Source organism: Anabrus simplex, chromosome 3, assembly GCF_040414725.1.
Source record: "Anabrus simplex isolate iqAnaSimp1 chromosome 3, ASM4041472v1, whole genome shotgun sequence".
Lineage (NCBI taxonomy): Eukaryota > Metazoa > Arthropoda > Insecta > Orthoptera > Tettigoniidae > Anabrus > Anabrus simplex.
The window spans coordinates 129,671,168-129,683,143 of record NC_090267.1 but is presented as its reverse complement, the minus strand read 5'-3'; the positions used below and the strand labels follow the sequence as shown (position 1 = coordinate 129,683,143).

The window sequence follows — 11,976 nt, the reverse complement described above, 5'->3', positions numbered from 1 at the left end:
AATGCAGGATCATATGTCCCAGAGCTGGATGTATCTGCAAAATGTGATGTGATGTCTCTGCAGTGACTGAATAAGTTGTAATTCTATTTCCAATATCGTCGCCATAAGACCTATCTGTGTTGGTGCGACATAAAGTAAATTGTTAAAGAACAAAAACCTCCATTTCCAGTAACAGACGTTCTGGGTATTATTGGTGAGTTACATACTCCAACAATACAGCAGAGTTTTGCCCACATTTGTGACGACTGGTATGTGTTGTCGTGGAAGGTACATACTTATCCCAAACAGCTTTCATACTTTATCGAATCATAATTGGGGTTCTAGTGTGTTGACGCTTTAAGGTAATATGGTCGGCCATAGTAGGATTCTGACAATGCTTAAAAACCCACCTACGATCACATATGGCTGCTGCAATTTTTTCTGGCGAGGGGTACTGGAGGAGAAAGGTATTGTTTCCCCAGCAACAGCCAGAATTCCAGTTATAATGGAACTAACGTGATTATCAACCTCATTGGCCATCACTGTGAGTTTCATAAGCTCTGGCCAGTTCACCCAATGAAGTAGCCAGCATTTTGGCAGTTTTCTCTGTTTTTTATTCAACAGCATGAGAACTATGGGGAAATGGTCACTATCAGAGAGGTCATTGTGTACTTGCCACTGTAACTAGGGGAACTAGCACACAGCTACACAAAGTGACATCCAGGAGTAAGAATGTGCCACCTGTGCTATTGAAGTGAGTAGGTTGAGCACACAAACATAGACCCAGCTGTTCAGTCGCTCAAGACTCCTTCCCCTAGCACAAGATGGACAACAGAGTACAAACTGCAACTGCATCCCGCTGAGTACATAGCGACACTTCTTCCCTGAAGACATCGGAATGGACTAGGGTACAAATCCCTCTAACCACCCCACTATCTACAGCTGCTCAATTGTAGAAATAAAGACGGTATCCTGTCACAGTTATGTCCAGGTCTCTGATGAGATTACTATAGACAGACTATAGTGGCTGCATAAATGGATATCAGATAACACAACTCACCTAGATGACAATTATTCTGTGACAGTGCCCATTGTGTAGATCAAAAGAACAATGAAATTAGGACAATTCTATTGTCCAACTATTTGCCACTTGAAGTTAGTATTTTAACATTTTTGTGAAGAGAAACAGTTCTTTCCCTATCCAGAAAATTGGTGTTTTTTGACTTATTCACTTTTTCCCTGCCACTCTTTAATAATATGTTTGCTGTCCTTGGATACTTGGTCCAGACAGACGTCTTCAAAAAAGTATATATGTCCGTCTCACCTACCTATAGATCTCTCTGTCATTTCTATCACTTTCTACTATTATATCCCATTTGTTAGATTGGGTCAACATGTCCAAAATGAGGTGGTTTGGGTGTGTAATGAGGATGGAGCTAACAAGGACAGCATGTGTTAACCTGGAGAGACATGTGGCAGGAAAAAGGATGGTGGGAAGACCAAGAACCCACTGGATGGACATTGCAAATCTGGGAAGGACACTGGAGGATGTCATTAACAACAGAACATATCTCAATAAGACAAAATAGAAGAGGCTCACCAACAATACCCAGGAAACTGGAACTGTAAAATTATGATTGATAATGATGATGATTAAAGGCAACATCGTTTCTTTATTTCAAACTATCAAAACTCCCAGAATCACCTCCTAATGAATACAGAGGAAGCAACGAATAAAAATGCACAATTTCTGACAAACATGTGCCAAGTGATGAAAACTCAAAAGATTTTCCAAAGCTATCTCTGGAATTCAGTTACAGCAGTCTTAAAACAGGTTGGAAAGTAATTTATTTTTGTTATATTTAGAATCCTAAGATTGATTGATTGATTGGTTGACTGATTACTTCCCTAAATATATACCTCGGGCACATCAAGAGTCCTCGCAGATATAAAAATGGTATCAACTTGTAGGATTCTAGCAAGGTATGGCAGATATTTTGAATTCAGGTCAAACAGACTGAAGCCCTATTAACCTATCCAAGGCTCTTGATAGGATAGATCACGGGAGAATAGTGATTAAAAGGAGGGCTATTGATTGAACGGGTATCTAGATTTGTAGAAAACAGATCAATCAGAATTAGAGTAGGTGAAGCTTTGTCTAATCTTGAAATAATTACGAGGAGATTCCACAGAGCAGTATTATTTGATCTTTATGTTTTCTCATATATATATATATATATCAGTGATATGAGTGAAGAACTTGGATCACATATAAAGCTTTTTGCAAATGATATTATACTGTTTAAAGCAATAAATAAGATAAAGGTATGCTAGTGACTGCAATCCTTGTTGATAGTGAAATCATCAATACGGACCAAAATGAAATTCATTTCATATGATTGTAAATAAAGGTTACAGATCTCTTTGAAATAATTTAAGAAGGGACTAAGTAAACAAATGGTAGAGAATCTGCCACCTGGGTAACAGCCCTAAATGCAGTTGATTGATTGATTGATTGATTGATTGATTGATTGATTGATTGATTGATTGATTGATTGATTGACTGATAATGATTGGAATGGGCAGTGAAAAAGGAAATAGAGATAAAAACATGCAATTTCATAAAATTGAACACAGACATTACTAATTAATTAAATAATTTTATTTGTCACATTTCTGGCAAGCCACATTCACTCAATGATAATGAACAATGAATACAAATGAATATTCAAACACTACATGAATGATATACATTAAATAAAATATGTTATCACAATCATACCATACATATCTCAGTCTTAAAGCAAATATGGATGATTAAGAACAAAGATGTTACTTTAGTAGGGCTGAAAAATTTAATTTATATGCTACAAGAAATATTTCCATCTTTGGTAATTCAAATACTGTAACTACTTTTTAAACATGATGTAGATTTTGGCAGCATTTCCTAAGAGGATATGTTAACTTTAATGACCTATATTTAATTATCATGAAAATCAAAACTTCTGTTATGATGGAGTTGTACAGAATGAATTAAAATGCTATAAATACAGATTTCAAGCCCTAGAGATAAAGTGAAACTAGGAATCATAGCATCATGTTGCTCTTTGGATCATGATGGAAGAGTTTTTGAAGTCTTGCTCATGTTCTCTACTTGCAGGTGCAGGATCCCTCGGGACAGACACATGCTCCGTCAGCTTTGCAGTTGCATTTTGCTGTGGAAATGAAATACACCTTATTAGTTTATCTAGCAAACCAAAAGTTAACTCTCAACATTTTCCAAAGCTATCTCTGTAATTCAGTTACAATAATCTTAAAACAGGTTGGAAAGTAATTTATATTAGATAAATATCTGATATAAATATTTAGAGATTATCTTCAATTAAATTTACACCAACATCCTTGCTCTAATAATAAAACCAAACCCCAAACTCCATGGCGCAAAAGCCCCGAAGGGCCTTGGGCTATCAAGCTACCGCTGCTCAGCCCGAAGGCCTGCAGATTACAAGGTGTCATGTGGTCAGCACCACAAATCCTCTCGGCCGTTATTCTTGCCTTTCTAGACCGGGGCCGCTATCTCACCATCAGATAGCTCCTCAATTGTAATCAAGTAGGCTGAGTAGATCTCACACCAGCCCTCAGAACCAGGTAAAAATCACTAACCTGGCTGGGAATCGAACCCAGGGCCTCTGGGCAAGAGGCAGGCTTGCTACCCCTACACTATGGGGTCAGCTTACTCTAATAATGATAACCTGCTAACTAGAGTTCAGAAAGCCAGTACTCTACCAGCTGACCTACTCAGCCTGGCATCCTTGTTTGAATTTCATATTTTAATGCAGTCAGCAAAGACAAAGGGAACTATAATTTCACTAACAATACTGATTTACAACTTAGATCCCAATTTTCAAGAAAGGTGATAAGAAAGTTTTGAAGAACTACAGGGGAATTACTATAATATCCCATGTTGCTAAGATAATGGAGAGGATACTGGAAAGTAGGATAAGGTTGAAGGTTGAGAATCAGATACTGGAAAATCAGTTTGGTTTCAGAAGTGGAAGGTCAACAATAGAGCCTATTTTCATTATGAGACAGCTAATGGAAAAGCAATGGGAGTATGGAAATCACTAACCTGGCTGGGAATCGAACCCAGGGCCTCTGGGCAAGAGGCAGGCTTGCTACCCCTACACTATGGGGTCAGCTTACTCTAATAATGATAACCTGCTAACTAGAGTTCAGAAAGCCAGTACTCTACCAGCTGACCTACTCATGGTGATGACATTCATCGACATTGAAAAGGCATATGACAGTGTCCCCAGGACTAAAGTTTGGGACAGCCTGGTGCAAAAAGGAATTGGACAGGGATTAATAAAAATGATCATGGCAATGCACAAGGAATGTTGTAGTTGCGTGCAAACACAAGTTGGCAGGACAAGTTGGTTCAAAATAACTAGTGGGCTGAGGCAGGGAAGTGTTCTATCACCAATTCTGTTTACCACAGTAATGGATGACATCATGAGAACAGCAAAAGCAGAATATGGAGGAAGAGAAATGAACATGCTGTTATTTGCAGATGATATTGTGATTTGGGGAGAAGACGACAGGAAGGTTCAAGAACAGTTGGATGTGGTGAATGGGAAAATAGAAGAATGTGGGTTGAAAATAATTGTAGAGAAGAGTAAAACCCTTGTTATGACTAGAGGGGAGAAAGAAGGGAAAGATCAAATTAGACTTGCAGACAAGCCCCTGGAAGTAGTGGAAACACTTAAATACCTGGGGAGTGAATTAATGGAGAATGCTCGACTGGATGCTGAAATTAGGAAGAGGATTCAAGCTGGAAGCTGTTTCTATCATAGTGTAAGAAACATGTTATGGGACAAAGATGTGCCAATGGAAGCAAAGGAAACTATGTACAAGATGTATTACGTACCCATAACTACTTATGGGGAAGAAACTTGGACAATGACAAAGAAGGATGAGAGTCGAATACAGGCAGCCGAAATTAAGTTCTTGAGGAGTATGTTACAGAAGAGTAGAAGAGACAAAATAAGGAATGAGAAAATTGGAGTGGAAAAAATGAATGATAGAATTGAGACGAGCCGACTAAGATGGTTTGGGCATGTAAAGCGAATGAGTGATGAAAGAATGCCCAAAAAGGTGATGGAAATGCAAATGTAAGGAAGGACAGGCCATGGACGACCACGATTGAGATGGACGGACACAATCCAACGCAGTATTATAGGAAGAAACCTGGACTGGGACACAGTGTTGGAGGAGGAGTGGTGGAAAGACCGAAGAAAATGGAGAGGAACCATATTTGCCCCTACCCGGCTACAGCTGGATAAAGGGAAATGATGATGATGATGATGATCTATATTAAAATTGGCAATTCAGATAGTTATGGTGGGTGAGAAAAACATTTAGATGTCCTGGTATTGCTTTCATGGATCAGGTGTGCATTGACAGAATTGGTTTTAATAGCTTTAAAAAAAAATAAGACACATCTGTACAGGTCATATGAGCTTCTATTGTTTGTAACGTTGGCACTTAATGAGAAAGAGTGTTTAGCTCTATGTCCAGCCAAATTTACTACCAGAGATTAATCTTGTACTCATAGTATCCATAGACTGATAAAAGCCCAGGACCATACACTTCACCAAAATGGAGGTTTCATTTTCTTTAATTCCTCAACTTGCTGAACTGAAGTTCAATCGATGTCCTTCCAGATAAATCAAGTCTATCACTTCAGCTACACAGCCCCCACAACAGAACATTGGTTTATCAGTATTCTACTAGTTCAACCTAAAATTACTTTCATAGCAGTCACAATATTTTCATCATTATTCACTATTGTGATATAGATGTCATCAACATGATAAATAAAGGCTGAGCAAAGTGGTGGTTAATAACACGGGTTCACTGTGATGAAGAAACGGGCCACTCCACCCGAAAGCCAAAATATACAAAACATTGGTTGTCCAGCCATGCTGTTTGGCTCAGAATGTTGGGCAACAATGAAGAAAAAACTTAACGTTGCTGAAACGAATATGGTGCAATGGGCTCGTGGAGTGATCAGGCTGGATAAAATCCTAAATGATATTAACCACCAATCTCTAAGAGTAACATCGATCTCAGGAAAATAAAAGAGAGGAGACTCAGGTGGTTTGATCACAGTAAAAGAATACCAGAGAAGTATGTGGTTCACCAAATTGAGAGGATGACTTGACCAAAAATAAGATGCACAGTTGAGTATTGGAATATTCCAATGCTGATTAAACTAGGCCTATGATCCAAGACAGAATGCACTGCAGGTGAATGACCAAAAAAGCCAACCCCATTTAACTGAGAAAAGACATGAAAGATGAAGATCTGTTTTAAGTAATAGAGGCATTCAATAGGTAGCCTGATTTCAAATGGCATTATGACAGTTCAGTATCAAAAGTTCAGAAGTATCTTGCACTTGAAACGGGACTAAGGTGTAGACATACGTACAGAAATAACTATCTTTCATTATCCTCCAACAGTTAAATCTTTCTTCCACAATCCATAAAACTTCTACAGTAAATGGTAAATTCCAAAAATTACACAATTTTCAAAGCATTGACAAAATTATCCAAATGTGGGATATGGTGATGAAGACCAAACAGAATTTAACTTATTGGTTATTTAAAGTTAGAGACAACATGCCTAGTCACGTTAGTGAAATTATTTATTTCTTACATTTTCAAGATGAATGCAAGTAGATCATATACCCCAGTTTGAAAAGAAAAAGCCTCTCAATGCTTGTAAGTCACACAGCAATTCATAAATTCTACTTACCTCTTTCTGCTGCCTCTGAGCTGCATTTGCAATCAGGCCCACACTTGCAGTCTGTTCCACACTTGGAACCCTCTTGGCAAGTATCTGGAACAAGAAATATTTAACCATGAGATGTGTGACCGTGGTGTATGTTCTAGAAGAGCAGCCATGATCTAGAGGTTAGATCCATTCCAGCATTTCCCATGATTGAATGTGGTAAGCTACCAAAATTTATGGTCCCAGAAAATGTTGAAATTTACCCCTCATGAAAATGCAGTTTTAGCTGTTTTTTAATGAGCGATAAATAAACTATTTTTTTATTAGGCGCTTTTCCAACAATAATGAATGAGTACAAACAAAAGTCCGCATTAATTCGCATAAACTCAACATAAAAGTTAAAGGCGTGTCTTAAATAATGAAGAAGTAAGAGATTTTACACTTTAAATATATGGGAATTAAAAGGATGGAAGCTAAAGAAGTACAACTTGTGTCTCTAAAATCTTAAGATAAAAATATATACAGGGTCAATCGATGTAACAGGTTGTTCTGCCATCTTCGGGGCAACATTTCACCACAAGGTCAGATTAGAGGATGGTTGCCTAGTTGTACTTACTCTTAAAACAATAATCACCACCACCACCACCACCACCACCACAAGGTCAAAACGTAGTTTGCGTCATTAGGCTTTCGAAATTCTGGACGTAAAATTCCGCCCTTGATGAACGTTTCCCCAGCTTACATAAAATTGAAACGCAGCTAGGCAGACATTTAAGATCAGACAAGCGATTATTTCAACACACCTATTCCCATTACGAAACACAGCGATGTTTTAGTAAATATTGTCGTTATGTTCTTAGGTAGCCTTCGCTAACGGGAATGTGCTTGGTGGTGATTTAATACGCGACTCACGATCCGGAAGTCGTGCAATTCACGCCAGTTCACGTGTAGGCTTTACAGGGGTTCTATTGCAACAACGAGAACGGCATTGCACCCAAGACTATTTACGCTGAACAAGAGGCTGAATGCACTTCGTTCCAACTAAAGATTTCTCCACGGCAAACTGGGATACGAACATGCACTAACAGAGTGGAAAAGCTAATATGCCAATCAGGCTTACCGGAGCGACGCCTGAAGAATGGCAATAATGGAACTCTTCATGCACCAAATCAGAAACAAATTATAAGTGGAAAAATTGAAGGGAAAAAAAAAAAGGCTTAAGAAAAGAATTACTGTAGTATATCATACTATACTAATTAAAAACTGAAAGAAAATCCTCCATTGGCTACTCCCTTGCCTCAATCTTCTATCATAAATCAACTGGTTAGGTCGTTCGGCTCCTTGGCTGAATGGTCGGCGTAGTAGGCTTCGGTTCCCAGCCGAGTCGGGGATTTTAATCTGAAACGGTAAATTCTCTCGGATCGGGGACTGGTCGTTTATGCTGTTCCCTACATCCCTGCAACTCATACACTACACAGAACACTTTACACGCAGTTAAGCAGATGCTGCCCACCTCGTCGGAGGGACTGTCTTACAAGGGCTGCACCAAGCTAACTATAGCTACACGAAAGTATTATTTAACTGATCAGACCTATGTAAAAATATAATTTTCTTAAATAGGCCATCATGTGTTATAACTCACACTTTTAACTGTAGAACGAAATTATTTTAGAAACATAATTGCTCCCACTAAGTTCAAAAGACAGTATTTGTCTGTTTTTTTGTAAATAACTTAAGTTATTTTTAAATAGTAATTTCGATTTTATTGAAGGAAAAAAAAGCATCTTCTCCGTCTAATGCTAGAGGGAAAACACGAAAATGCTACTGACTGAACAGTAATTAGCGCGGGGTCTTCCACCAACTTTCTTCAGCTTATCTCAATTATTGCTTCTGGAGTCGCTGGAGCCACCCACGTTCATTTTGGTTTTGGCTGGGGGTGTAAGGCTGCATGCCCTCCCTGACGCCACGTGATTTTTGAGATGAAAATCTCAACCCAGAAGTGACCGGGATTCGAACGTCAGCCTTCCGGAAGAGAAGCCAGCAGCTACTAATCGCGCTCCCTTTCAACAACAGATAACTCCCGACTCAAATGGGAATGGTACTTGCTCCACGGATCACGCTTTCATTCCTCTGTAACCTTACGACCTACTGTGGTATATCTCAAATATCAAGCCCCTGTAGGTGGGGGTGGTAGAATAGCACCCACGGTATCCCCTGCCTGTCGTAAGAGGCGACTAAAAGGGGCCCCAGGGGCTCTTAACTTGGGAGCGTAGGTTGGTGACCACGGGGCCCTTAGCTGAGTCCTGGTATTGCTTCCACTTACTTATGTCAGGCTCCTCACTTTCATGTATCCTATCCGACCTTCCTTTGTTAACACTTGCTCTTTTACGACCCCAACGGTATTAGGTTCCCGAGGCCTAGGGAGTCTTTCATTTTTACGCCCTTCGTGGCCCTTGCCTTTCACTGGCCGATACCTTCATTTTTCGAAGTGTTCAACCCCCTTCCATTCTTTCCTTCTGATTAGAGTTAATAGAGGTTGGCTGGTTGTAAGTTGTACTTCATCTTAAAACAATAATCACCACCACCACCACCTCTGAAAGATCAAACCAATTTACTGACCAATCAGGACGTTTACATGGGGATTGAGATCGATTTAAGTACACTTACCGTATTGAATACGATCCCCGTTTACATGTAGTAGGTAGGCTACTTGAGTATCGTATCAAATCCGCCAGGCAACATCGACGTATGCAGACGATGCAGAATTGTAGTAAAATCGATATCACCTCTTAGAATTTAAAAGCGCCAAATGAAGAAGCCCAGGAGATAACTTTAAGTTTTGAAAGTATGTGTGGTATTCCAAATGTAATTGGTGCAATAGATAAAACGCACATTCCAATTTTACCCCCCAGCAACAGAAAGTTATCATGATTTTGTTAATCGCAAGGGCTGGCCGTCTTATAACATGATTGCAGCTGCTGATCATTTATACAGGTAAATATATTTACTGGCTTATTATATTTGTTATTTCGACAGAACTTTAATGATGATGATTTTGTCAGAACAAACATGGAGTGTGTGCACGGTCGTTTTCAATACGATCCGCGTTCACATGGAATTCAATTCGAACCGAGTATGATACGATCCCAGATTTTACCTATCGACCTTGAGACTCAATCCGAACTGAGTCACCGTTTACATGGCGTTTTCAATGCCGGTACGGGAAGTGTACTCAGATCGATCTGAATCCTGCATGTAAACGTACTAAGCAGGCGAAGACCAACAGCTGAACTAACGCTTCACGATACTTCGTAATACACTGAAGATCAAACCAGCCTACTGATTAATCAATCAACGGGAGACGACTGACAGCTAACATTTAGATGAAACTAGAAAAATCACTAGGTTTCCGAAAAGTATAATAGGCCACCTTGGGTGAATGATAATGATTGCCATCATTCTTAATATTTCATAAAGGAATAAACAACATCTTGTGAAAGAGAAAGCTGAACAGCTTCTACAAAGTTAAAGGTGAGCGGGGGGACAAATGGTTTATAAAACATGAAAACAATACTGAAGAGTAAGGGAACTCCCTCCCTGTTACGAAGCTAGCTGAACTTACCAGGGTGAATATGACGTACTTCAAAGAAACATGTTAACATCAACAAAAATATACGCCAACAACTTACTTCAGAAACCATGGTACAACCTTGTCATACTGATAAAAATAAATGGCGTATGGCTTTTAGTGCCGGGAGATCCCAGGATGGGTTCGGCTCGCCAGGTGCAGGTCTTTTGATTTGACACCTGTAGGCGACCAACGCGTCGTGATGAGGATGAAATGATGATGAAGACAACACCCAGCCCCGTGCCAGGAAAATTAACCAAATGATACTTAAAATTCCCGACCCTGTCGGGAATCAAATCCGGGAGCCCTGTGACCAAAGGCCAGCACGCTAACCATTTAGCCATGGAGCCGGACGTCATATTGATGATTAGTATTTAAGGATTTAGAGACATTTCTATAGAGACTGTTCTACCAGAGCGTATTTGCCGCAATAAAGTTCAATCAGAGCTAAAAGTTATGTAGTATTTGTAGCCTATCTGTCAACAGAAATCAATGACGGTGCAGGGCGAAAACTGTGGAATACTAAATAAACTCACAGAAATCTATTGCACATTGCTATGGGATATTACAAGAATATGCTCCTTACAGGCAAAAATTAAATGGCATATGGCTTTTAGTGCCGGGAGTGTCCGAGGACACGTTCGGCTCGCCGGGTGCAGGCATTTCGATTTGACTCCCGTAGGCGACCTGCGCGTCGTGATGAGTATGAAATGAAGATGAAGACGACACATACACCGAGCCCCCTGCCAGAGAAAGTAACCAATGATGGTTAAAATTCCCGATCCTGCCAGGAATCGAACCCGGGACCCCTGTGACCAAAGGCCAGTACGCTAACCAGTTAGCCATGGAGCCGGACTCCTTACAGGCATGCGTGTCTCATGAAACATGTTTTGACGACAGAATTTTTAAAGGGAACTAACCATGGTATCTCTCGATACATTAAACTTAAAAGTAATGCAGTAGAAAAATGGCATGGAAAAAGTACACCATTCTAAGTTTACACAATGTATCTTTAAGATAAACGCAAAACATTCGAAACGTTTATGCGCCTAGCTACATCACCTATAGGCTATATAGCCAGAAAATCAATACACTCAGATTGATGGACTCACCCTTGCAGGTTTCACAGCATGGTGAAGGCATGGTGAAAAGTGTAGTCTGTAACTCGGAAGTCGCTTAGCACAAGTATCTCTCCTGAGAATGAAGATGAATTGTGCCGACACCAGTATTTATCTCTAGGGCTCTTCCGCTCTGCGCTTCGATCTCAGTGCACACGAAGTAGTGGTGGGGGCTCGTTTGGAGGGAGAAGAGAAACGATGTGCAACAGAGTTCGGAATAACGAGGACAACTAATCAGGACAAATCTCGACCAATGGAAACATTTCGCGCGAACCAGACATCCAATCAAAGCGTCCCGTTCTCCTTACCACCGAAATGGTACAAGAATGATTCATTCATGTAACCTTGATCGAGGGAGCCGTGTGCAGACAGTTCTAATAATTGTACTAAACAGGTTGTTTACCCCGTGCGCAGCGAGTACGAGAAGCGTCACGTGATGAGACACGCCCCCTCGTGTGG

General features: G+C 40.0%; 1 long non-coding RNA gene across 1 annotated transcript; it reads right to left on the bottom strand.

The window, feature by feature from the left end:
• Nucleotides 1–2,619: 2,619 nt before the first annotated feature.
• Nucleotides 2,620–11,665, bottom strand: LOC136866057 (uncharacterized). The gene is made up of 3 exons (XR_010859484.2): nt 11,512–11,665; nt 6,796–6,879; nt 2,620–3,194 (listed from the first exon to the last, which is right to left on the bottom strand). It is a non-coding gene; the product is annotated as an uncharacterized lncRNA (long non-coding RNA).
• Between the last annotated feature and the right edge of the window lie 311 nt (nt 11,666–11,976).